Source organism: Linepithema humile, chromosome 5 (assembly GCF_040581485.1).
Source record: "Linepithema humile isolate Giens D197 chromosome 5, Lhum_UNIL_v1.0, whole genome shotgun sequence".
Classification (NCBI taxonomy): Eukaryota; Metazoa; Arthropoda; class Insecta; order Hymenoptera; family Formicidae; genus Linepithema; species Linepithema humile.
This window is the reverse complement of record NC_090132.1, coordinates 28,115,730-28,141,312: the sequence shown is the minus strand read 5'-3', so window position 1 is coordinate 28,141,312 and position 25,583 is coordinate 28,115,730. Positions and strand designations below refer to the sequence as shown.

General features: G+C 35.6%; 2 protein-coding genes across 8 annotated transcripts in view; one reads left to right on the top strand and one right to left on the bottom strand.

Annotated features, from left to right (window-relative positions):
• Notum (palmitoleoyl-protein carboxylesterase notum) overlaps positions 1-25,583 on the bottom strand; it is a 454,423-nt gene that overhangs the window by 168,021 nt on the left and 260,819 nt on the right. Inside the window, exon 6 of the mRNA XM_067356350.1 lies at positions 10,186-10,265. The gene's annotated coding sequence lies outside the window, so the exon portion shown is untranslated. The remainder of the gene's footprint in view (positions 1-10,185; positions 10,266-25,583) is intronic.
• KaiR1D (Kainate-type ionotropic glutamate receptor subunit 1D) overlaps positions 1-25,583 on the top strand; it is a 345,484-nt gene that overhangs the window by 184,336 nt on the left and 135,565 nt on the right. The gene's annotated exons all lie outside the window — the stretch shown is intronic.

Here is a 25,583-nt window from a genome sequence, read left to right as displayed (position 1 = left end):
CGGTTCTGTGCCTCGATAAATTGGAACAATATAAATTGTTATGCAATCGACATATATCTGCAGGCTTTGTTAAAATGGAAAAAGCCAAGAACTGCAAGACTGCACATGGCGATAACAATTTAATCCGTATCACTTGATGATTCAAAAGGATATCGATAACTTTACGGTTAGAATTAATCCCTGTAATGGAAAATATTTTAGCAATGAAATGCAATTATTTTGCGAGGAAAAGATATTTTTATGTGTGTGTGTGAAGAATATATACATATTATAAAATTATAAAATTATAAATTATAAAATATAATCATTATAAAATTATGCTAACGATCATAAGTAATGTTTAAAGACAGAGGTTGCGTTAATTATTGTCCGAAGGAATTTTCACTGGACAGCGCAAATCTCGTAAAACTTTCTGCGAGCTCGATTTTCAATCCTTGAATTAGACCGAACTGTCCGGTGAAACCAGAACCGACCTCTCGATGAATGTCAATTCGAGAGCGATTCCCGATAGAAATCTTGTCAAGCGTACATCTAGCCTCAGGGCAAACGAGTTTTATTCGCGAAGTTATCATCGCGGCGAAATTTTTCATACAGGAGCGAAATCGTAGCGGATTCTCGGTCGAGCGGAGTCGACAAAGACACGGCGTTTCTAGGCGACGAAAATAAATATACGAGCTTTCGAGAAAACATGCGCGACCGTCATCGTATCGACAGTCGCGGCGGGGGAAGGGATCGGAAATTTTAATCCGCCCGTCGATATCGCGCGAACGACAAACGCGGCGCATCTAGAAGAATTCGGGCAAAAAAATTCGCAGATAGAGTCTGAAATTATACGATCTCCCGTTTCCTTCTTGTTGCTCCTTCGCCACGGTATCGACATTTATTTTGCAATGGCCGTAGATAAATATTCATGGCGTGTGCGTTTTAAAACCTCCGCCGCCCGGCGGGTATGACACATCGCGGTAACTACGTGCGCGTTACACATGAGATATAATGGACCAACCCTGTGTATAGCCGCTCCTCCTCCACGCTCGGGCAACGGTCGACGCGATTTATACGAATCGTAAATAGGCGCGTCATGCATACCGACCGTAATTCCTTTCGTGAGCGCGTCGCGCTATTTCCGCGCGCGATAGCAAAAAAGGTTTTCGCGCGCGCTTTCCCGCGTTTGCGATCATTAAACACCATGAGTATAAAAAATGGTCGGCGACAGATGAAAATATTCCAAGCGACGGTTAATACGGATAATGGCTGGGTGCGGTTATGGGTGTATATCGTTGTTCGCGGCACCGAATGCGACGTGGATAATACTTAACACGACAGTTGCAGTCGATAACGCGAATATACACTATCGATTCAGTTATAATGCGAACTCTTTCAGAATTAGCAAATTAACGGGATTAATTGGAAATACAAATAAACTACTAAACTGTATATTATCATTCTGACAAAGAGAATTTTTTTAAATTACGATAAGATAGAACTATTTTATATTATAGTATTATGGTTTTACAAAGAAAAGAGAGAGAGAGAGAGAGAGAGAGAGAGAGAGAGAGAGAGAGAGAGAAATTAAAGTTTCTAATTTAACAGAAAGTCTAGTTAAACAGAGAGAGAGAGAGAGAGAGAGAGAGTTTAAAATTTCAAAGAGAGAAATTAATGTTTTTATTAAAATACATGAAAATTATTATATTATATTTCTTTTTATTCACATTACTCATATCCCATTTTATATATTAATATTATCACATAGTTTATAATCTATTCTTTTATTTTTTAATTAATTGCATAAAACTGAAGAGAAGTTTTAATGATTAGAGAAAGAAAAACTGGCACCAATATTATCAGCTCCTTCAACTTTGTTAGAATCTGAAAGAATATTCAGAGGTTTGTTAACTGATCATTTAAATCAGTCAACCTCATCACAAAAGCGGCTTAATTAATCAGATCGACATCGTCGAGTTTGTTTGTATTATGGGTATTTTCGTGGCGTTATCGAGACTTATAACTTCTACGAAATCAAGTGCAAAACAATAGAAAACCAAGCACGCCGCAATAAGGAAGAAAAATAAATTCGCTGGCGAAGATAGTCAACTCGAATGTACAGTCGAGACGCGGATAAACAATATGAAAGTGACTCGGGCGAAAGATCCGCTGTGTGGCGCAGCAATCCGGGGACGGTGGAAAATAAAAATTGCATTATAGGAGAAGTAAAGGGCGGTACTGATCCTTTTGTCCAGGAAATGCATTCCTGTCCGGGAAAAGATCGAGTGACTCTCGGTCTTCAGTTCATTAAACGTCGGTGAATTATTCAGCAACGCCGAGATGTCCTCGTAAAAGACCGCGATTTGCGTACGCGCGCGAGGAATTTGAGCGATGCGTAGTAAACCACTGCTCATTCAGTGGACTACTTTTCCCGAACCTCCTGTTGCAACTTGTAATTTACTTATCCGGTTCCGTCGGAACTACAACTTCTTCGTAACTGTTACTGCTCGATCGTGTGTATTTGTACAGATGCGCGCACACACACACACACACCAGCACAGTGTAGGTATTCTGCATTTTTATGTCTGAAGGATGAAAATGACTTTTTCTTCGCAGTAGTCAATTTTAAACGTCAATTCTTTTTTATTTAATTTCAAACATATTTGTAGTTAAATTCTCAAAATAAAAATTCTCTTCATTCAGATCGACTTTTGAAAATGACTTGGAAAGTTATATCGTCACGGACACCAGTCTACTTCGTTGCTCCGAGATTGTGTCGTAAAAAGATGTGTGACGAGTGAGCGGTGGTCGTCGAGGCAATTTAAACATTTCTGCGCGTCTCGTAAAAGGGCGGACCCTTGTGGTTCTGAGATATAAAAGTGCGCGATTAGCTGGGTCTTTGGAGTACTGGCGCGAATAGATGAACCTTGCTGCTTCGAGGTGGAAATAGCTAAGTCCGGGTACTAAGTTTCGAGTTATGGATGCGTATAAAAGTCTACGTTTACACGTTCTTTTCATCGGCCGTAAAGTCCCGTAAGTTGTACCACGCGCTACACTTATCTCTGTTAATGTTGCACTAAAAAGTAAATGTTTTTTGTGTTTTTCAAGCTTTCAAGCTTTTCAGTGTTGATAAGAGATCGCGAAAAGAGGATTTATTACTATTAATTCACAATTATCTCTTTATGACGAATGGGTTTAATATCCAATTATATTTTAAAAAATTTTTCAAATACGATGTAATTTTTGTATCTTATACCACTGATTTTCTTAAAGTTTGAAATACGAAAGGTATAAGCTTTGATTCAGTTGTTCTGTCGAATGATTATTATTATCATTATGAAATAAAGTACATATTTATTTTAAAATAACATATGTGGAAGAAAATTTCATAGCGTAGATATTTTTATCTTTCATGAAAAATAAATTTAATATTTAATTAGAGCGATATCTATAAGACAGAGCTATTCTTCACTCGCGTAAAGAAAATATCACAGATAAAACTGTCCTCATAAGAAACATATATGTTAATAAACTTTAAACAAATGCTGTGCATTCAAAGTATATCAATTATTGATTATACAATCGCAGCATTTTCCGAAAATAGATGCACCACAAGCAGCTCGCCTATCCGATTTTACCCTACTTTGCCCTGCGCGTGTCTGCATTGTCTGTATTATCAAAATTGCGGCCACTCTGCTTGGTGCCACAATTCTCGAGTCCTTATTAACAACCACGCGATGGTAACGATGAAAGCCTCGCTCAGTTCTCCCTTCGTTCCGTATCGATTGTGACTCGACCCGGGAGAATCAAGATTTATGGTCGCGAAACTGTCAGGCATTCTCTGTTGGGGTTTACCCACAGTTGATCCATCTGTCACGGAGAATATATCTGATCTGGTAGCTCTTTTTTACAAAAATTCATTTTGTATTTTTTTTTTTTTCCGCGACACTACTGTAGTCGGCAAATTGCGATTCGCTAGACTCGCTTCGCGCGTGTACACTTCCCTGCATATTTTACGTGGTCTTCAATTACTTTTTCGCCACATTCTCTAGAGTACAAGCTTGACAACATAGGCAGATCCTGATTAAAAATCACGAAGATACGGAGACGCGGTGGTTGCTGTTACAAGCGACATTTGCATATCGTTTTTCTTCGCGCGTATCTAGAATCGGGCGATAATTTACAACAGGTGACTCGGTTTGCATTTAATAAGGCGCTTCCATTTTCTTTTCGTAATAATTTACTTTTTCCCTGAAAAAAACGATCAATGATGAATTAAATAACTTTTCGATATTCATTCCACAATAAATAAAACATGTCAAAATATGTCAGAAAACTTTTATTTTGTTGCGGTGTAAAGAGATAAAAATTAAATATTTTTTTATATTTTTGCACAATTGACCTGCAAGAGGAATTTGTTTACCCGGTTATGTCCGTTATCAACGGGTCTCTTTACAAAGTAACCAATTCAACTGTGGAATCGATTTTGCCTTGTTCGTATGCGAAACGATTCCGTTTGCGTGCTATTCGGTTGCGTCTTCGAAAATATTTGCATAGTCATTCAACAAAGAAACGTCTCACACGTGGGCGAGCCGTATGGCATCACGCGTCTTTGTCACGGATTTTCGCTCGGCATTTCCGCTTTCCCAGTGTGGAAAGCGATTCGCCTCTATTCTCATGAGTCCCCTAAGATTCACACGAATGCTTTTCCGATATCCATACGACGACGGCGACACGTCGCGCGCGCGCGCGCGAATCTGCTTCATGGCGCGACGTGGAAGACGATCGTTGATGCACCCACGTACATACACTTTCGCCAGACGTTATTTTCAATGACAGCTCCAATTCGAGAAGATAACTCGATACGTTTTTATTCGCGGACGCGTCGCACACTTTCGGTATGCGCATACGGCGCGATATGAATTACACGTAGAAAGTTTCAATTTATAACATATTTATTTGCGAAACATTCACATTACAAGAGCAACATTTGAATGTGTTTTACATTTCGCGAAGTGAAACGCGAAGTAAAAATATACGTTCAAATTTATGAAACGTTTGAAGTTAAAATATTAATTCAAACAAACTTTTGCGTATTAAAAAACACTTTAAACTGATAATTTTTTCTGGTTCAAATAACTTCCGAAAATAGCTATTTGTGATATTTTGTTTCATACCCTGCTAAACTCTGGGATGATTACCGAATTGACACGAATTGTATATGTTTTGAATCGAAACTGAATACTGTCATTCAGTCAATATTACACATATGACTTATTATGACTTTATTTAGCGTCAAATGATTTCCCATAGCAATATTTTATTTTATATTTCCAACATTTTGTAAAGTTTACAATAATATAATTGCTAGTTTACAATAATATAATTGCTCTTTTAATCTTTCGAACAATTGTGTTGTTTTACTTTTCACAACATTTTTGCTACTTTTATTTTCACAAAATTTATCAAACGCAAAATAATTTCATTGCCGCTGCGATGTGCATCAGTTTCCGGCCGTTCCATGGATTATAATTATTTTCCTCGTCGTTCTTTCGTTTTATTCGAGTATAAATTATGGCAAATGAGTTATCACGAACGCAAAAACTAGAGGCAAAATGATAATAGTAGGCATCGTGATAAAACTTTAGAAATGTTTAATCCGTTAGTGACGGCAATTGTGACATAAATAACAAGTCGGATACATTAATTTACGTTAATAGTGCGTGTGTGCATTATGTCGTGAAAATAGCACTGTGTCTCTGTTCCGTGTAAAAAGAGGCAGGCTATAATTTGCTAGAATTAATAAACGCCGACAAGCAAGAGAGCGCATCTCGTATCGCCGAGGGTTTTTTGGTCTAGGTTTTTTCCTAACGAAATGCGATCCAATTAATTCTTTTTAGCACAACGCGCGCCTTCCGCTTGTCGCGCTGGAAAAGAATTTGTTTTTATTTGATGCTGAATTAAGCTCTCAATTTTTCGTCTTGTTGGGATAAACATTTCTAATAAAGAACGACTTTCCGGAGTTTCCCGAAATAACATGCGTTTTTAAAGCGCCGAAATGCGTTTCAGTTGTCGCAATATCGTTCCGCGGCATATTTGCCGGAAAAAGGTCCCCTGGAAGACTTATCGTGGCGGAAGTACGAGGTTCTCTGCTCGAATGGTATTTTCGTGTGCGAAGAATGTCTGGAGCAATATATCTCGGGCGGTGAATAATCGTGACTCAAAAACAAGAAACGAGGTAACGCGAGCAGAGAATTGTATTATTCGTCCAAGCGGCTGGCAAACATAAATTATCAGTTGGTCGCGCGTTGCTTTCACCGCATGCGTGTGACCTCTCGCGTATAGATGTTGGACGATGGAACACTAGACAATCCACTTTGCCGTAATCTTATCTCGCGACTGGACGAACGAAGTAGGAGAGCGACTCAATGCTTGCCGCGGCGCGGTCGACACTAGTGGAAATAGACAGTGTGTGTGTGTGTGTGTGTGTGTGTATCGACGATTGTATTCTATTGTACCGGGAATATTGACAATGAATGACTGTGCTTTATCAGTAAGTGCAAATAGTCTATATTTCCGTCACGCGGCCCAGTGTCAAAGATCCATCACATTCGACCACACACGCACATAAATGTATTTGATGGCATATGTGCCATTTATCTTCGATATTAATCTGGCACGAAACCTCGCCTGTATCATTCTACAATTTTTATTCTGTAGTCGTGATGTAGTACAGAGATTAGTATAGTAAATTACAGGTTTGTCATCATCATAAATATTTCCTGTTGCCGATACACAGCGTAATAGATATGATAAATTTCCTACAAAATGTCTACGCTATACCTTATAAATTGGTTGCATAAAAACAATTTGACATTATCGGAAGTGGCAATAAATGGGATGTTATCAGTGATCGTAGTTTTTCTGTATTTATAGAGCGTACGACACTCTCTGAAAAATATATTCCGTATTAGAATCGATAATAAAACAATTGGTGTAAATATTTTCATTAATTTAAATACAGTACTTTACTAATATTTTTATAAATTCTTTTAATACATTGCGATATTGTTCTCAAATTTATATAACCCATAAAACAAATTACTTTAGAAAAAGTAACAATCGTTAACTTAACAGCGAGTAATATATTTTTAATGACATTTTTGAAGTTTTTTAAAAACAATTAATTAAAAAATAAGGGTCTACAATGTGGATGGAAAAATAAAGGAAAGCCAATTTACAGGTCGTCGTTGAAATTACAGAATAAATTACTACGTTGCCGGGATACATGTTTGTGTTATCAATTGTGTGCTTGACTACCTCCACTCGACTGCACGAGTGTACAACAGAATCCCACCCATTTCGTGAACACCCATGAAAACAAACCGTCCAGCAGCAGATTGCATTATTGGTGAAAGGTAAATTTTGAGCAAGCTAAAAGCGGTTAGAGATATGCTTGTTTCCCTATTGCCTTAATGCGTCCGCTCGTTTATATATTCAAGAGTATATAGGAGATTCGTATAAAAAAAGATAAACAAGAGAGATAGAGATAGAGAGAGAGAGAGAGAGAGAGAGAGAGAACGAAATAAAGTGAATAATATATGAATAGACCGTTCAGAAAATGTTTAATTACAGATTTAGAAATAAATTGCGCAAGTGAATAGAGTTTGAAAACATAACAAAGATGAAAACAAAAGAGAAAAAAGTGGTCGACATATTTATTCTGATTTCGAAATGTAAATAAGATGAGACAAAAATAAAGGAGAGAAAACGGGTTTTAGTAAAGTAAATACTGTTATTTGCATCAGCAGATTTCATAAGAATATATATAGAATAAATGTTTTGTGATGTTTTCAAGTTATTTTCTCCTGTAAACAAATTTTTTGTTTTATTCAGCGAGCTAAAATAGCGATAGAAATAAGCATGTCACGTGATACTACTTTTTTTCTAATTAATGTAAAAAATAGAGATACAAATATCGTACATTGTATTTATACTATATTAAGCCATTTACTTATGAAAATATCAATCTTTTCATGAAAATAAAAAACTATTAACATACATCAGAAGAGACTATAATTGTTTTAATTCTGTATTTAAAATTAAATTACTTTAGGGATAATATTTTACTTTCGTAGCTAAAGAAGAATTCTAAAATCTGAACGAATGCATCGATAACAGTTTTGTTATTAACTGTAGCAAACCGTAATAGAATTCATTCAATCTTCGAAATACTACAGTGAAAAATGAGATTTTCAGCACAGGTTCATCGGAGATCCGCTCAGATCCATAGAGATAAAGTTGCAATGAAATATGCTTGCGCATCAAAATTAAAACCCAGAGAACTCCTAGAGTCAAACAGAAAACAAAATAGCGCGGCAGCGCGAATAATAAGCGGGGGAGAGCGAGAGAAATAGGAAAGGTAAGAGAGATCGGGAAAAATTGCACGACTGCGCGTACGCAACGATCGCGGCATGAGATATAAATTGCTTGTTTGTTATGCGTTTCCCTTGTTAACCTCGGTGGTGGACGGGAACAGCGTAAAAGTGCACGGCAATCCGTCGTATCTCGTATGAAAATAAAGCGCAGGGGTGTGAGTTCAATGAGCGCGGGAGCGAGAACAGGATGAATGAGGGCGGGGACGGACAAGCGCGAGCACGTGCGGTCACAAGTTAACTGTTGAAAAGCGGTTATAAATAAACCACCGTGGATCCTCGCAGCCGCGATGTCACTTCTCGCTTCGCCTTGTCGCACGTCGCGCTGCGTCGTGCAATTTCGGGTGCCGTGCATGAATGTTTTACGATGATACCGCCCCGACCGTGCGACCCGGGCTGGCTTGGTTTTCCTCTAAACGTGAACATGTCGGGAAAAAAATGCAAAAACGGTGATTTCTGTCGTATGTTTTGGTTCAACGGCAATCACATACCGTGATTTCATACATCACTTTGGAAAGAAACAAAAAAAATGTAAAAATAAATGGATAAATTGTTAACAAAGTAACAAAAAAATAATTTATTTAGGGTAAAATAGCGTTAATTTTTATACAGTTTGTTGGGTTTATTTATCACGATCTTTTTGAACTAGTTTGAATTATTTCTTGTGTTGAAAATCATTAAAATAGTAATAAATTTTAGCAAGGAAATTATAATGAATACTAGCGCCATTGATCTTTTATCAAAATGGTCAGATTAAAGTAAAGAATTAAAAAAATCTTAATTAATATGGAGATTATATTCTCGAGTGATATTTGAAAATTTCATTGATACTTATAAAGCAGAGCAAGAGTCGCTGTTAAGCGGATTTGAATGAAAATAACATGCAATAATTTTGCAATGGCGTCCGTTGTGCTAAACTCTTTCAATCCTACGTTGGTTCGCTTCTACTTGTATGTGTGAAATAATTCGCTTTTCATCGAACTGATTTTCATATAATTCAATAGGCTTAACCAAAATTTAATAATCGTAGTCAATTCTGCCTAACGCGCGTATCTAAAGTTAATAAATATCAATCAGAATAAAACCTATTTTTCTCTGTACAAAAAATAATCTTTATATTGTATGAACAGATTATAGACCCAAAAAACAAATATTGGAACAAAAATATAAAACAAACGTATATTTTTTAAAATGTTTATATAAAAAATTTAAAATGTGATAAAGTAAAATTTTACGCAAAACTCCATAAAAAAAAACAAATTATACACAAGGGTAAAATTTTCTGTTGTGTTTTTTATTTAATATTTATATATATTAATGATTGTATGAAGAATATTGAAAATTGGAAATTTTGAAAACGGTTTCAACAAGATTTTAAAAGTGATAAAATAAAAAAAACTTTGAAAAATGAAATAATAACCGAAGAATAGGGTAGGCATTATTTGAAACCTTTAGAAAAAATAAGCTTTAAAGTTAATATTGGTTATATAATTAAATTAAGGTTGAATTTTTAAATTATAATATATATATACTATATCTAAATGACTATTTATATTAAATGTTATATGTTTAGTCATTTTAGAGAATTTTAGTCGCTCTTCTAACTTTCAAACCAGGCAAACCGTAGTTTACTTATCATCCTCTTTAACTTTACTTCTATGATTATGTAGCTTTTTAGAAAAGTGCGATAGCAGTAGCGTAGGGCACTTGGAGATTAATCTTGGCGGGTTGGTTACGCCCAGGAACTTTGTCAGGTAGATTTACTTACCAGAAATGCCTTTCAAGACGAGCAGACCATACTCATTCTCGGGATGCTCTACGACGCGAAAGCGGTGAAGAAAAAGTGAACTGGAAAATAGAATAGACAAAAATAGAATTTATTACATACCCTCTGTGAGATTTGTGAATTTTCTTATGTTACTTTTAACATAAAAGATATAGAAATTATACTACATAACGTTATTTCACAAAGATAGTAAAATAAAGCAGAAATTAAGATACAATATATCTAAAAGGAATGTAAATGTTTTACATTTATCTGTGGTTTATGTGTAATTTTTTTAGATTTATTAATATAACTTTATAAAGATTCCGGTCACATTCTCTTTTTAGATATATACTGTAGGTATAAAAAAATGACTCGAAAATAATCAAATAAAATAAAGCAGTTATTTATATCGATATTAAAGGAATATAAATACTTGCAAAAAAAGCAGAATTTACAATAAAAGCTCAGACAATAGTGACAAAAGAAAAATGGAGGAAAAGGACGCGCGAATTGCAGGAAGGAGAAAGGAGATTGCTATAGAAGGGGATGAGGGACTACAGGGACAAGAGGATAGCCTATACAGAAAGGTAGATGTTGATGATGGTTGAAAGGGAAGCTAAATAAGCGCGAATGCCTCGCGGCGAGTGCCAAAACAACAAAGCCATTGTTTGCTAATCGCCGATCTACCGTCAAACGATTACAAAGAGCCCCGGATTGCCTAGACCTTTAAAGTTAAGTCGGGTCAGCCACTTCGGCCGCTTCATTCTTTTTCTTGACATAACTTAATCTCTTAATTTCGCGTGCGGATTTCGACAGAACGCCGCGTGCGATTTCACAAACGCATATATTTTTCGGGAAAATGCGGAGATAAATCGAAGGGAAAATTGGACACACGAACAGTTAGATTAAATTCTATTAGAAAGAGTACGAAAACAGCAAAAGATAGAATAGATAAAAGGAATCTCTTTGCGAATAACAATGCAATTTTGCTCAACGTAAAATTGCTCCAGAATCTGCGATTTGGTAGACCTTTTCAGACGAATACAATACTCAATCACGATTATATCACACGTTTCGCTTGTAATTTGCTCTTGTCGTATAACTCAGGCGCCAAGTTGAATAAGGATCTCAATATTTGCATTAAGCGGAGTATCGACGATAAGAAATATCTGCATCGCGATCGCTTCCGAATGATAAAGCCAACGTAACGGTGGAATCATGCAGACGTAATGTACGGCGCGATAGCGTCGTTGTAACGCTATTTCGAGACGGCGTCAGCCGGTCGAAGTAATTTAGAGAACCAATTACAACGAAACGATTAGACCATCTCTCAACAGCAATAATATATAACGACGGCACATCTGTAACATTACGATGGTTATTACCGTGAGACGATTATGGTTGCCACGTTGCGCTGCGTGGAGACATATTGTTCTCTGACAAACATGTACCGATCGTGTAATTGATACCTGTAGCAATCCTAATATTTGTCTAGGGAAATAATACTTCTCGCCGATAATAATAATGATATAAATTCAGATTTAGATAATTAATTTCACCTCTCTCTCTCTCTCTCTCCCTCCCTCCCTCCCCCCTCTCTCTCTCTCTCTCTCTCTCTCTCTCTCTCCCCCTCCTCTCTCTCTCTCTCTCTCTCTCTCGTCCTCTGGAATGTATATTAATATTTTACGGATATATATTAATTAATATTTTACAGTTGGAAGTTATGTATATTTTAGAGACGGAAATATATATTGAATTTGATATTAATTCTATATACTTTCAGCTCATATAGTAAATTTAACTTTGGCAAGTATAAAGGATATATGTTACATTATTTTCATAATGTCCCGTGAAAAGGTCTAATATTTCTTCGTATTTCTAAAATTTGCAAGCGTAGATAGATGGTGACTATTTTCCACAAATATCTTCAGAACTTTTTCTATCCCGAAAAGTAACGTATATTTATTATCTTAACATATAACATTGAAACGAGCGTTACGGCTTAATATATATTATAGCGCTCGTACAGGACGCGATAATTTAGCTGGCACTAGAACGCGAGTATTCGAAACGCTGATCGATCACTTGAGCCACCTTGTCGCATTCCACGCGACAAAATTTGCTAGCAGCTCGCGAAAATGTAGGCAACGCGAAGCATCGCGTGCCAGAAATCTTTCTCCACCGGGGATGACAGGCTCAGCCGAGGTGTGCGGTGGTGTGTTACGCAAAATTACCCCCGTATGCGGTTTCGTGCACTCCCGCTTTGAGCGCACAGCGCGAGGAGCGCGATGGGAGGCGGTGTCCGTGTCGAGATCGACGCGAAAGAAGAGCACGGGGGAATGAATCGGAGGTGACAGGACGCGGCGACGTGAGCTACGTGTCGGGCCAGGCGGTTTGACCACGGCATCCCCGCCGTCCAGCTGGCTGCGTCGCCACGACGACGCAACTTCGTGTCAGCGGATCGGAATTAATGCATCCGTTTTTTGTCGGATTCGGTAGAGAAATGTATACGCGAAGCACACGTATAAACTCGTTACATATTTTGTTTATGTAAATCCCCGCGTACCCATGGATTCGTATGCATTTTAATTAATCCGGCTGGTATTTTTGTTTTTTTATTTGCACGATGGAATCGCGTTTGGAAATTTAACACGCGGGAGATTGGCGCTCGAAGTGTATCGAAATCATAGAATAATTCGCTGAAATCATGCATTATTGTTTGCAAAAACGATATAACGGTGCTTTGGACAATGGTATTTCGAAGAGGGAGTACATTTTAAGCTACATCTACGAGTAACACGTGTATGAATAACATTTACGAGCTGCAAAACCTTTCGACAGCGAAAAATATTATGTTATTTTGTAGTTAGATTTGTCGCGTAACTCTCATCAAACCGTGTATTGTTATAATTAAAAAGAAAAGCAATATTAAAACAGTAGTAGAAAGTAATTTATATAATTTTTCTCGCTTTGATCATACATATATTTTCGCAAATACATTGCGCAACTGTGCGAAGATCTATAAACATGATGTATTTACATGATAGAAGGAAGTGTAGTGGAGATCCGGAGATGCAGTCATAGTTTGTAAGCACAGTAATCATCAATTCACATATTCAGCGGATTTACTCCCGCCCTCTCTGTCTTGCCCCGAGTCCGTTAATAAATTACTGTGACGCCTAAGTTTCGGGGATATTGCCAAGTTCGGTATTTACCTTAATCTAAATTTTCGATGAACATACCCGGGCATCGCTAATTGCCGGAAGCTGTGTATCTTGATATTCAATCAAGCGCTGTCCTATATACGTGAACATGTATTACGGTCCTGATAGCATACCTACGAATATCAGATGTTCATGCCGCGGGCGGTAGTATCGGTCGATACAATTTTTCTTTCACATCATAATCAATTAATCAAGTATCGCCTGTGCATTCACAAATCAAGAAAAAAGAAGGTAAAAACTCACGAGAAGATTATTACGGTTTTTACACACCTGAACTCGTCTGCGTGAGTGCTAATTGCAAAGTCAAGCAGACAATCAGATTAAGCTAGAAAATGTAAACGTTTCTGAAAAAAAAACAAGAAATGTTCCTTAGAGATTAAAAAGCATTAACAATTTTACATAACGCGAAAATTAATGAACCCAAGAATAATTATAAGAATATCAGCGATAAAAGCTTGGGTAAATATTTAAATTTAATTTTTCCTCGATTCTTAAATTATATTTTATTTTTTAAGAATAATATTTCTATTGATTTGCGCGACATGTGCGAGATTTATAAACAAGAAGTTTTAATTGTAAAAAGTATACAATCAATGACAATTGTATCATATCAATGACAATTGTTATTTGTTATTGAAATACGAGCGCATTTATTTTTGCCTAAAACAAAAATGAAAAATATTGATCAGTAGAAAAGTTACTCAGAATCCAAATCATGAAGTTATTCAATATAATATCTTTACTTACATTCGCTTAATGTATATCTCGTATTTATGTTAGAATATGGGTCAGCGAGAACTAACAAGTAGTAAGCTCATACTTAAACAGTAAAATATCAGCCAGGTAATGTTAAACCATAATATATCTCAACCATGGTATATGTCTCAAGGTAGTTCATATTTATCTTTAATTATTTAAACTTTATTTTTTTAAATGCAATTATACATATATAAAAAATTGTATCCAGTCAAACAATTTTTATTTAAATAGTCTCGTTGATACTTTATTAATGTTTAACAAGGTGATTATTTGAAAAACCTCGCATATATTCGCGTCATTATGACTTTAATGAGATTTGATAAGATGCAACGTGTCCAAACTTGCGAAACATGCGAAATTTTCGTATCTACGCTAAATTGCCGGGATACTCCGAAATACGATGCCTCGCCAGCAGCGAGCGACTGAGAACATTAGCGCTATATCAACAACTTTTTTATCTGTTCGTCTTGAGAATTGTAGACAATTAAAAAAAAAAAAATTGCAAAAAATCTCTTTCCCAAGAAATAAAATTTACAATCAGGTACGGAGTCAGTTGAATAACTTCTCGTAAAAGATTTCGCAGATTTCCATCTCGATCTTCTCTCCTCCGTGAATGAAATTAACGTACAATTACACGACACAGAAAATTGTCCGAGCAAGGAACTTCGATACCGCGCTTATTCCTTTAAACGCGCGAGGGAAATTAATAAACCGTCGGTTTATAAGTTCCGGAAATTAGCGAGGTAGTTTAATTAATGCTCTACTGAACTTCAAATCCCCGGCGGATATTTCCATACTTCGCAACACGTTTCTCTCTCTTTATAAAACAAGGATTCCACCTTTTCTGGTATTTTCCTTTGCCACACCGTATACGGCGCTTCCCACCTCGCCACATCCTCTTCTCGCTTATATCAGATGTGCTGTATTCAGTTTTCAAATCTGAAATCGTCGTGTCATCAGGAATGGTTTCCGCTCCTGGCGCGTCCATTGGGACTTGTGTCATTTACGACGACGGTGCTAATTAATCACTAGGCGCTTCATTTCTTGTCATCGTTATCATTCCGGGTACTAACAGACCCTATCTACCGCGTGGATCGTTTTATTTGCGAGAAGATTATTTCCGAGAATATTGTTCTAATTAATTTCTAAATTACAATTGTCAGCGTTGTAAAAATAATTTTTTTAATTCCAGATATTGAGAACACACGCGTGCGTTCAAGTACGCGGATCAATGTAAAATTACAATTATCTGCACTCATTACTGATCAAACATTGAAATAAATGTCAAACAATGGTTTGCTAAAACGATTTAATAAAACGGTTTAATAAAATATTAACCAAATATCAGTAAAATTATTATCTATTGTGTGAACAGTACATAAATGAGATCATGTAATCAGACAAGATTGTTCTTCATAACCAATTTGATCATTGCATTTCAAGTATAATCCGTTTTTATTTTTCTTTACTTTTTATATTCTTGTTAAGTAAATCAGATTACATTTGATAAATGATAACGCAGTGTACCTTCATATTACTTTATTTTCGCTATCTCAACTGTTTATTCGAATTCAAACAGTTATCTATAAATTGGACTTATCTATAAACGTCGGCCTCTCTCTCTCTCTCTTTCTTTCTTTTCTCTTTCTATTTCTACCTCTAAAATAACTTACAAGACACTTGATTCCCGGTTTTTATTTCAGTACTTCGGCTGTTACAGCCGGTAAAGCCAAGACGGATCGGCAGCCGCTTGATCTCGCGACTTAAATGGCCGACTCTTAGCACGACTCGCGGATATAGAAACTCGCTTTCTATTATCCGGTCGCGCCGAGATTTTGCCCCCGGGGGCGACGTCATTCGGAAATTGGAAAATATATCTTGCCAGCAAAAAGGTCAACTCGATACACCAATGCTGCAGCGAGGGATTTTTCCGGGAAGCTGCTTACGACCGTTACGTCTGATTTATCGCGTGTGCGCCGCGCTTTACCGCGTTTTACTATGGTCGAGCCGATGAAATTAAGTATCTCGCGATAAGTTCCTTCCCCTCACTCGATACACTCTTTATTCACCGCCGGCTGTTTACCATGCCGCTTTTAGAATTTTATGGTCCGCGGAACGGCTATATAAACCGAGTAAAAAATGTGCTGTATGAAGCTCAAGATTTTCTTTTAGAAAATAAACTAATGTAATAATAAAAAGATGGAAGAACGCGGAACATCCTAAAAACATATGAAAAAACATGGAAATGCTTTCTTCTCTTATTGTATTTAACAAGAATTTATTAACGAAACATAAATTTCTCATCCAGTAAAATGTACCGTACGCACATTGATGATGATAATATTATCACAATCAGAGATTGTCATCTATATTTTATCAAACTGTCGGATATGCGATATTAATCATACATATATAGGTGTGTAAAACAGGAAGCACACATTTCGCACTTTTTATATTCAATAGCAACTGTTGCTATTACATTCATCTTCTAAATATGTTCCAAAGATTATAAGAGTAATTTTAAATTGTGATTCGTTAAGCAAAATATACCGCAGGAAAAATTTCTAATTTTTCTTATATTTTCTCTCATATATACTCTCGTATCAATGTCGAGTGTATTTCTAACTGTTTATTATATTTATTTTATATTATTTACTGGTCGTGTATATCCTTGTAGCAAACCGTTAAATAAGGCTCCTGCCCGAAGGCACAGTCTGCTTAAAATTAAATAAAGGACAAAGTTTTGTAATTTAGACTCTTTGTGAAACTTATTTCACGACAATTCTTCGATTCTCAAGCTCTTACAATTAGCAGTACCCGGGGCAGTTTTGTTAAACAAAGATCAACTTCAGTTACACAAATTCATGTACAAAGGTAAACGCAAAAACTTATGAAACCTCGTATAATACGTAGGATTTCAAATTTCATCTTATCCTATTTTTTAGATTTTCTTTATTTTTTTTATACAGAAAAGAATCAGCTGTAGACAGCTTTAAACATTGGAAGCTAGACAATTATATTTCATGGAAAATATGGAAAAAATTCGGACGATATTTTTTCTCGTTAAATATATAATGAGCTTTCCATGGAATTTATCTTAGATTTATATAGCGCAATGAATTTTTACTGAATATGCGAGAGATGATTATGTCGTTGCGCACTATTACAATTAGGATTTATAGCTATTATCGGCGAATTAATGCGATGCAAAGATCGTTGCATAATCGGGTTATTGACTAAAATGTAGGTTACACTCGGAACTGCAAATCCCGGTGATCACAATTTATTCAGCTCACATGAACATTTCGGATTGTTCCACGGAAATTTTCCACGCCAAACTAACCGCATCTGAATGTGCATTTAATTTTAGAAAATGCATTGCCGAAGTTGCGCCCATAGCTATATAACTCACACATTAAATGAATTCCATTGACTAATTTTGAAACTGTTGCAATGATTATACCCGCGATTATAAACTTTACCTTTTGTCGATTTCGACAGATTGGGTTCTGTTTCAATTGTACTGCGTACTTAACCGCTCTCGCTACGTTGGAAACTCCAGGAAAAACTCCGCTCGCATAGATTGAAAAGGGATTATCGAGGTATCTCTGTTAAAATACGAAGATATAGATGATACAGTATCGCCGTTCTGACAAATCGTGCAATACTGATGAACCCGCAGCCAACCCGCTATCAAGATGCCCGTACATTTCCCGAAAATGCTCTGCAAACGTAATCTATGTTCGCGTGTAACTACTATTTGTCACGATCATTTGCCACACATATGTATATTCGTAATCTAATCTAAACATCACTATTTATTAAGTACATTCATAAGCAATAGTTAAAGTTGGCATGAATTAATCCTTTACCGCTTTTGTGGAAAATAGAATTTCTAGAATTCTAGACATTTCTTGGTTTAAAATGTAAGATTTTTTCAATGCTGTAAAGTTCTAGGCCTATCAAATAATATAAGATTCTAAAGCAGAAAAATAAATAAAATGTATATTTTAATTATTTTTATGCTTTATTATTTGGCAGACTGTGGTGCATTAAAATTTAATATTTCAAACAAAGAAATGATTTAGAATGTTAAAATTTAAACATGTAAATAATTACTCAGAAATATTTCAACAATATAATAAATAAGAGAAAATTAGCCGCTCAATAAGCTAACGTTACGGATTAATTATATAATATTTGTAGTAACCCAACAAAGTAGAATTTTTATAACTATCGATACCACCGCACGAATATAGAAAACAGTTTTTTTACATATATTATTTTATAATAATAAAATAATATTTTGTAATAATAAATAAGCAATAATCAATAATATATAATAGTTTTGCATCTGAGGGAAAGTTCAAGAAATTAAATAGATAAATATATAATAATCCGATAAAATTGTTATAAATGTAACATTATATATAATAATAAAAGTGTAAAAATCACGTTAAAAAGTAAAGGCAATATCAAATTCATTCTTTATAAAATCGATATGTAAATTCTGCGATTTCTTGTATCCAATATTTTTTTCTTTCGAATCTCGTCTTTAACTTGTCGCTTATTCAATCGTATCGGATAAACGTCAATAGAAGTAGGAGATGTCTTTGGCGTTTAATGAGATGTCAGGAAATAGCATCGTTTGCAGGAGAGTTCTTTACATCGTTTATTTTCATACGCACGCATAATGCCTTGGCAATTTGATTGCAATATTACGAGAGATTTTGATATATCTACAGATGTACATTTCTAAATTTTATATTATTCTAAAATTATTTTTAGTGTAAAAATAACATGAGTATTAAAATTGTAATAGCATATGAGATATAATGAATATGATAAAAGTACATATTAGGAATTAAAGAAATATAAAATATCTCTTATTATTTTATTAATAGAGTATATATATATATGGATTAAATAGGAAGCCTAAACATGTTCTATTCATAGTAATTAATTAAGAACGAATTTGAAATATGTACATATAATACTGTACGTGCATATAATAATGCATAATTATTATAAATTTATTTAATAAGGCAGTAGAGTGTACCTGTTCGAATTTTAATGCAATCGATTTTTGGAACTGTATATTTTAAGTAAATATAAATTCTCGATCATTAATGATTGATAAAATTTAAGGTCTTATTTATTCTGATTATGCCAAGGGAAAGTAAGTAAAGAATTAAAAAGAATTTTTTTTATAAATATACATTCGTTTTTGAATTTATCCATATAACAGTTACATTATTCACCCATGTAACAGTTACACTTTGCATGGATAAGCGATCAATTGCGTCCACAGACCTTTCTAGAGACGAATAACGCAAACACTCATTGACCCGTTTGGTAACGGAGCGGAGCGGATGCGCTCTCTCATACTTTCTTAGTCGCAGTACTTCGCGATAAGTCACCGTAAGAAACGGTCCGTAGAGGTTTCGCGAGGATGAAAAGGTTGTAAAAGCGCAGACGGACCAATAAATTCCCGCAAATTCTGAATCGCGTTCAAAATCCTGGAAAAAAGAACGGATGAAAGACTGTTCTTGAAGTAGGCCAAGGATTTAATCGTTGATATATTCCGTTAGAATAAACTATTTTGGTTAGAAAATTATTTTTATGGTATTTTTTAGTAACATAATGAATATTATATATAATATTATAAAGTACTGTGGCGTTAGAAGCTTCATATAATAATATTCACATATTATTTATTGCACTATTATTATTTTCAGTAGAAGCTTTTCAAAATTTATTGACAAAATTTTGCTACATATTTATTTGAAGCTTGATTCGTCAAAACACTTAATCTTTCAGACATTTTAAGTCACAAATCTATCACAAATCTACACATTTGTTTGCATTGTACGTATTGCGTTGGCTGATTAGGCAAATCGATGTGTCCTCATGACTGTCGGTGAAGCTTAACGATCATTGGATCCGGACGTGATCACAGGATGTATACGAATAATACCGCGAAATGGTTTCCACAGAGATCGAACGATTCCCATTACCTGCGAGTGCAGTCGAATTCTACTAGCAAGTAAATGGTGCACGCAATTATTGCCATTAGGGCAGTAAATGCAATTTCGAAGTGCAACGTGACACGGTGAAACTCGCGAAGCAACTCAATCTTCTCTCGAGTCTTTCCTACCATTAATCTCCCGATCTTTATTTTTAAAATATAAAATTAGTAAACTTTTTATTTCTATTACGAAATAAATAAATTTCTTTTTCTTTTAATTTGGATTTTTTTTTCTACTAATCTTAAGACTTTTAATCACTCTTTTCACTCATATTTTTCTCGCGAAAGAGACTTTCTGAAATAATTTGAAATAATGGGATACTTTTTTGTTCTATGCTGTTCTATTCAAATATTATTTTATTTGTTATGTTACTGCTCACTTTTTATACGGACTTTCATTCTCTTTGTAATTTTGTACCTCGCTTATTCTCCAGTTTCCCTTCTGACGTCGTCTCAAATAATAAATTTGCTCTCTCTCTCTCTCTCTCTTGTCATCTCTTTTAGCAGAAATTGCAGCAAAGTCAACGCGGCGCACTTATTTTCCTTAATTGCATTCTTATCTATTAAGATCGGCAATTCGATTTAGTGTGACAAAAGTTTCTTCGAATCCACCGCGATAGAATCTGTTTTCCGCTTCGGCCGCAGGATTTAATGGCGTACCGACGAGAATATCTTTATCCTATTTTCCGATTATCCCGATATACATACTTCATGTCGGTTGCAATGTCCATTCCCAAAGTTCCCAGAGTGCGGGAGCTTATTTCTATTTCACGTTGTGTCGCCAAATTATTTTGACCCGGCAGGGATTTCCTGCGTGAGAAGAAAGAACATCCAACTTTCATCGTAATGCGACGAGTTGCTGCAATATGTTGCGAAAGTAATTTCTAAAGTAGGACTGCTGTTCCGGCGGAGTGTGTACGCATGTGTGGATTGAGCACGTACACAACAGGCGGTGTGCAATCGCTGATTCTCCGTTAAGGATACGCCTGCAATGGCAATAAGAGGATACACCGTCGCGCGCGCTCTAATTCGATTTTAATGTTCCGATTATGTTTTCTCGATCGATTCCGGAACGTTGAGCACGCACGAAACGCTACCGAAGACAATCGTGATATCATTGCTAAATGATGCATCGTTCAACATCAGAACTGATTTAGTGGCCTCAATCTATGCCGTTTACGATAATTGCGTGGGGTTTGATTAGTGCATTATCGATCAGATTGAACGATGCGGCCTAAAATTAATGCAAGTCACCTGCGACCTAAATACACCCGGTGTACATTCGATAAACCAGCACCATCGTTTCTCACTTAACGCAAACAACTATCAAATTACTTAGAAAGTTGACACATTATGGAGAAATGTTGTTAATCGAGTGGATAAATTCGTATTTCGCTATATCTCACTTAAATTTAAATTACCTTTTCATATTTTTCATGTTTTTTTCAAGAGACTCTGATTAGCAATCGCGAGGGCACAGATTTGATGCGTAAAAGTGGATAAAAGCAGATCAATTAAATGGCTAAAATCGCAAGCAAGTATTTTGCCACTTGCTTCCCTACTTCGTTCTTTAATTAACGAACTTGTTGGTAATACGGATTGATCGCCAGTGCAGATGTTAATTTGGCCCTGATAGGAGCCGTTTAACTTTTAATTGGAATTCGAAGTGCCGCGAGCAATCCGTGTTCGTGATTACGAACGCGATTATCTATTTCCGGTATGAGCGCCAGATGCATCGGATCGTCGAATTAACTTTCGCACGAGTTCATCAGCTAACGCCGAGTTGAGTCGCGAATCAAGCAACGACAAATCGCTGAAATAGGAACACCGGGTGCATCGTTCGCACGGTAATCGGCGCTGAGTTAACTATAATTATGTCCGACCGAGCCGGTAATTAATTTTAAAGTGAGAGACGATTAATCATCGTAGACATATTGTACGATATAATATTTTACTCAACCTCTGACAAATATTTCTCCCGTCTCACGGAGCTGGAAAATCCAAGCGGCAAATCGGGAACACCTATTTCTTACGATTTTCATAAAACTCTTGTTGATCAATAATCTTGTGAATTTGTAATTAGTTTATGCGTATGAAGAGTATTCCTTTGAAAAATTCTTTACTCAGTAAGTTAAACAATATTAAAATATTTTTCAGAGAAAAATTCCAATAGAGTACGTTATTTGAAAGAAAGCCAATTATAAATTTATAAGATTATTAGAATTCTTTCATTATAAATCATAATTGTATAGGTATATATACTCCAAAAAAACTTGCTTTGTCTTAAAAATACCATTTATATCATTGTTATTTCCTGCATAATTACATTCTATCAATATGATGCATTTAAAATAAATCAAGCAGATGATTTTGCACAACCTGATTTGATAAACCAGAATTTGGAAAATACATGAACGTGTTAGGTTTTCTTTTTTTTTTTTTCAAACAATTCAATAAAAAGCTTTGTTTATTTTCGTTTTAATCGCCTCAATCTTAAATAGATAAAACAGTGAGATACGTAATGAAGTTTAATTATTTTTTGTGAAACATATGGTATCTTAATTGTGTAAACGATAACTCTGAAGTGACGGTATGGCTCGGTGCCAACAAAGCCACACCCGAGAGCCTCGACAACGCGTCGTGAATCGGTCTCTACATATATCTAAACCGCAGGTAAACGATATACACGAGCAATTATCTGCAGCGTGCTGGATAGGCAAAAAAAACCGGCAATTTCTGCCATACCAAAAATACCAAAGGCAGTGTTCGAGCGGAATGAAAGAGAATCGCGAATGCGAGTGTAAATTTCGCGCTTTCCTATTCCCAATGGCGCATTCTGATTTATTTTCACCCGTTTAAAGCTGTTTAAGATAAATACGCCATTTTAAAAGTTCGACGAATCCTCGAGTAAGCGTCAGATAGTTTCTGTGCTAATGTACAGAAATAATCATTATCTCAAATAATTTTTTTAACAAAATTTACACAAACGATTGAAAATCTTCGAATCTTTCTCTTCAAAATTAAAAATATTTTTTATAATAATAAAAAAAAAAATACCTCATATTTCTGACACTTGTCAAGACAACGCATCAACAATTTTATATCTTGGACGTGCAATTCTGGTGTTCTTTTAACGTTTATTTTTCCACCCGGCTCATTTTCTGAAAGTTCCATTTGAATGGAGGTTATCTCGACAGTTCCCGCAATTATTGCTGTTATATCCAGCAAATGGACTACGTTTATGTTCTTACAGTTCCATTTGGCTCGCGGAATCTTCTTCGTATGACGCTCAGAGCCTCTTCCGCCGTAACGTAATTCTTTTCCGCAAAAGCATTGCTATCCGAGGCATCTTGGGAGAAAACGGAAAAAACTAAAGCGCGGAAAAGAGAAAGCCAAAGGTAAAGAATAGCCTCGTATTCGTGCAGCTCTGCGAAAAAGAACCAACCGTAATTTGAGCCCATTCTTCGACCTTCCGGAATCTCGTCTTTCTCTCTCTCTCTCTCTCTCTCTCTCTCTCTCTCTCTCTCTCTTTTTCGCCGTGTGGCTTACTAACACCAATGCTTAATTCTCCCGGCTTCTTATCTACAAACACTCAGTATGAAAACTATTATTTGTCACCTCGAGTTCTTCAAGATTTTTCCACTATTTTAATTTGTACTTTTGTGCATGTTTATTTCTTTCTTTATATCATTTTCTTTTCAATTAATTTCTTTATAAAACAATTATTTCCTTATTTTTATTGCCATTGCCATTACCATTGCCATTTTCTTGCCATTGTCTTAGATTAATCTTGATTAACATTATTATTTTTCGTCTTTTTTGTTAATAAGGCAAAGAAATGCTTTTTCAAGTTCGATCTTTCGAGACAAAATTATTACAGTTGCCTATTTATTCCACTATTATAAATGATACGCTAACTCTTGTCAATCGAAGGACGAAAGTTCTCGATTAGGTTCTACTTTTCGCACGGTATTTTGGTCTGATTAATTCTTCCAAAATAGTCCGTGTGGATCGTTACTTCGTGGCTCCACGTGCAAAAGCGGCACGAAAAAGAGGCTCGATGATATTAATGTCGCGACAACGGAACGGAATGCCGGAAGACGTTTTGTACAAGTGGTGGTAGACAACGCCAGGCAATAAACCAGGCTGGCGCGGTGAGGGTTTAGGTGAAATTGCATTCGATAAAAAGACGTCTGTTGGTGATTTGTCGCCGTACGCGAAACGCCATCGAGCGACTTCGAGGAAGCGTCTAAGGCGACAAACGATTTGTTGCATTACCGCGGCCGCCATCAGATCAAAGGAACGGCAGGATAATACATCGTGATGTCAATTTAACTCCCATCGTCACACTGAGTACGATTTATTGAGTTCGCTCAGTGAAGAATCGAAGTCCGAAACTTCTAATCGCACACGACTATTCTTTATCGCTTATCGAATGATGGGCGACGACGATTGGATAGTTATAGAAGTTCCGTTGATATCTATATTGGGCAGCACTGTGTTATTTGATTTGTAACCGACATCGTGTAATACTCTCACGTGCAGACTCTCAGAAAGTTTTACAGCAGGACAAAACATTTTGCGGCGGAAATGCGTGGATTTGCGCATTCGCTCCATATATCCTTTCTGCTCGACAAGAAAACGAACACAGAATTCACAGGAATTACACAACTTTTTTTCGATTTTACCTACTTTTTTTCGCAGTTTTCGAATATTAAGTACTCATCGTCACATTATAATATTTTAATAAAACTATGCAAAAATTGACATGAAAAAATTGAAGAAACGGAATAAATAACGCAAAAAATCAATGTATACATAAAAGAAAATAAATCTTCTTCCAATTGTTACATTTAATTATTGTTATCGTAACATTGATACATCGATTTTTAAGTATTGAAAATTAAATATTTACTTTATCTTTGAACAGCGCGGAGAAAAATTCAACTAAGAATATCTACCATTTTCCTGATATTTATCGACTGTTTTCAGTATCTCTAATGTTTCAAAGATATTCTCGGTTTCTAGATTTATAACACTTCTAAACTTTCAAAGTTTAATCTCTTGATTTTTTTTTTTTTTAATTGACGTTTCCGTCAATTTTATCGACAAATATCGGCGTTATTTAATAACGTGCTCACATAATAACCGCGTCTTATTTATTGGCGTCTCATTTATTACACGTAATTATGATGCCATCTTGATATTATCGCAAAAAAAAGGTGAATCAATATTAAATATAGTCTAACTTATAGAATTAAATTACAAAAATATTCTGAAAAGTTAAATAAATTACAAATACAAGAATGCCTTGACGTTATTAAATGTAATATTATTATGCGGCGCAAAAATTCTTATTACATAATACAGAATCTTTTCAGAATGTG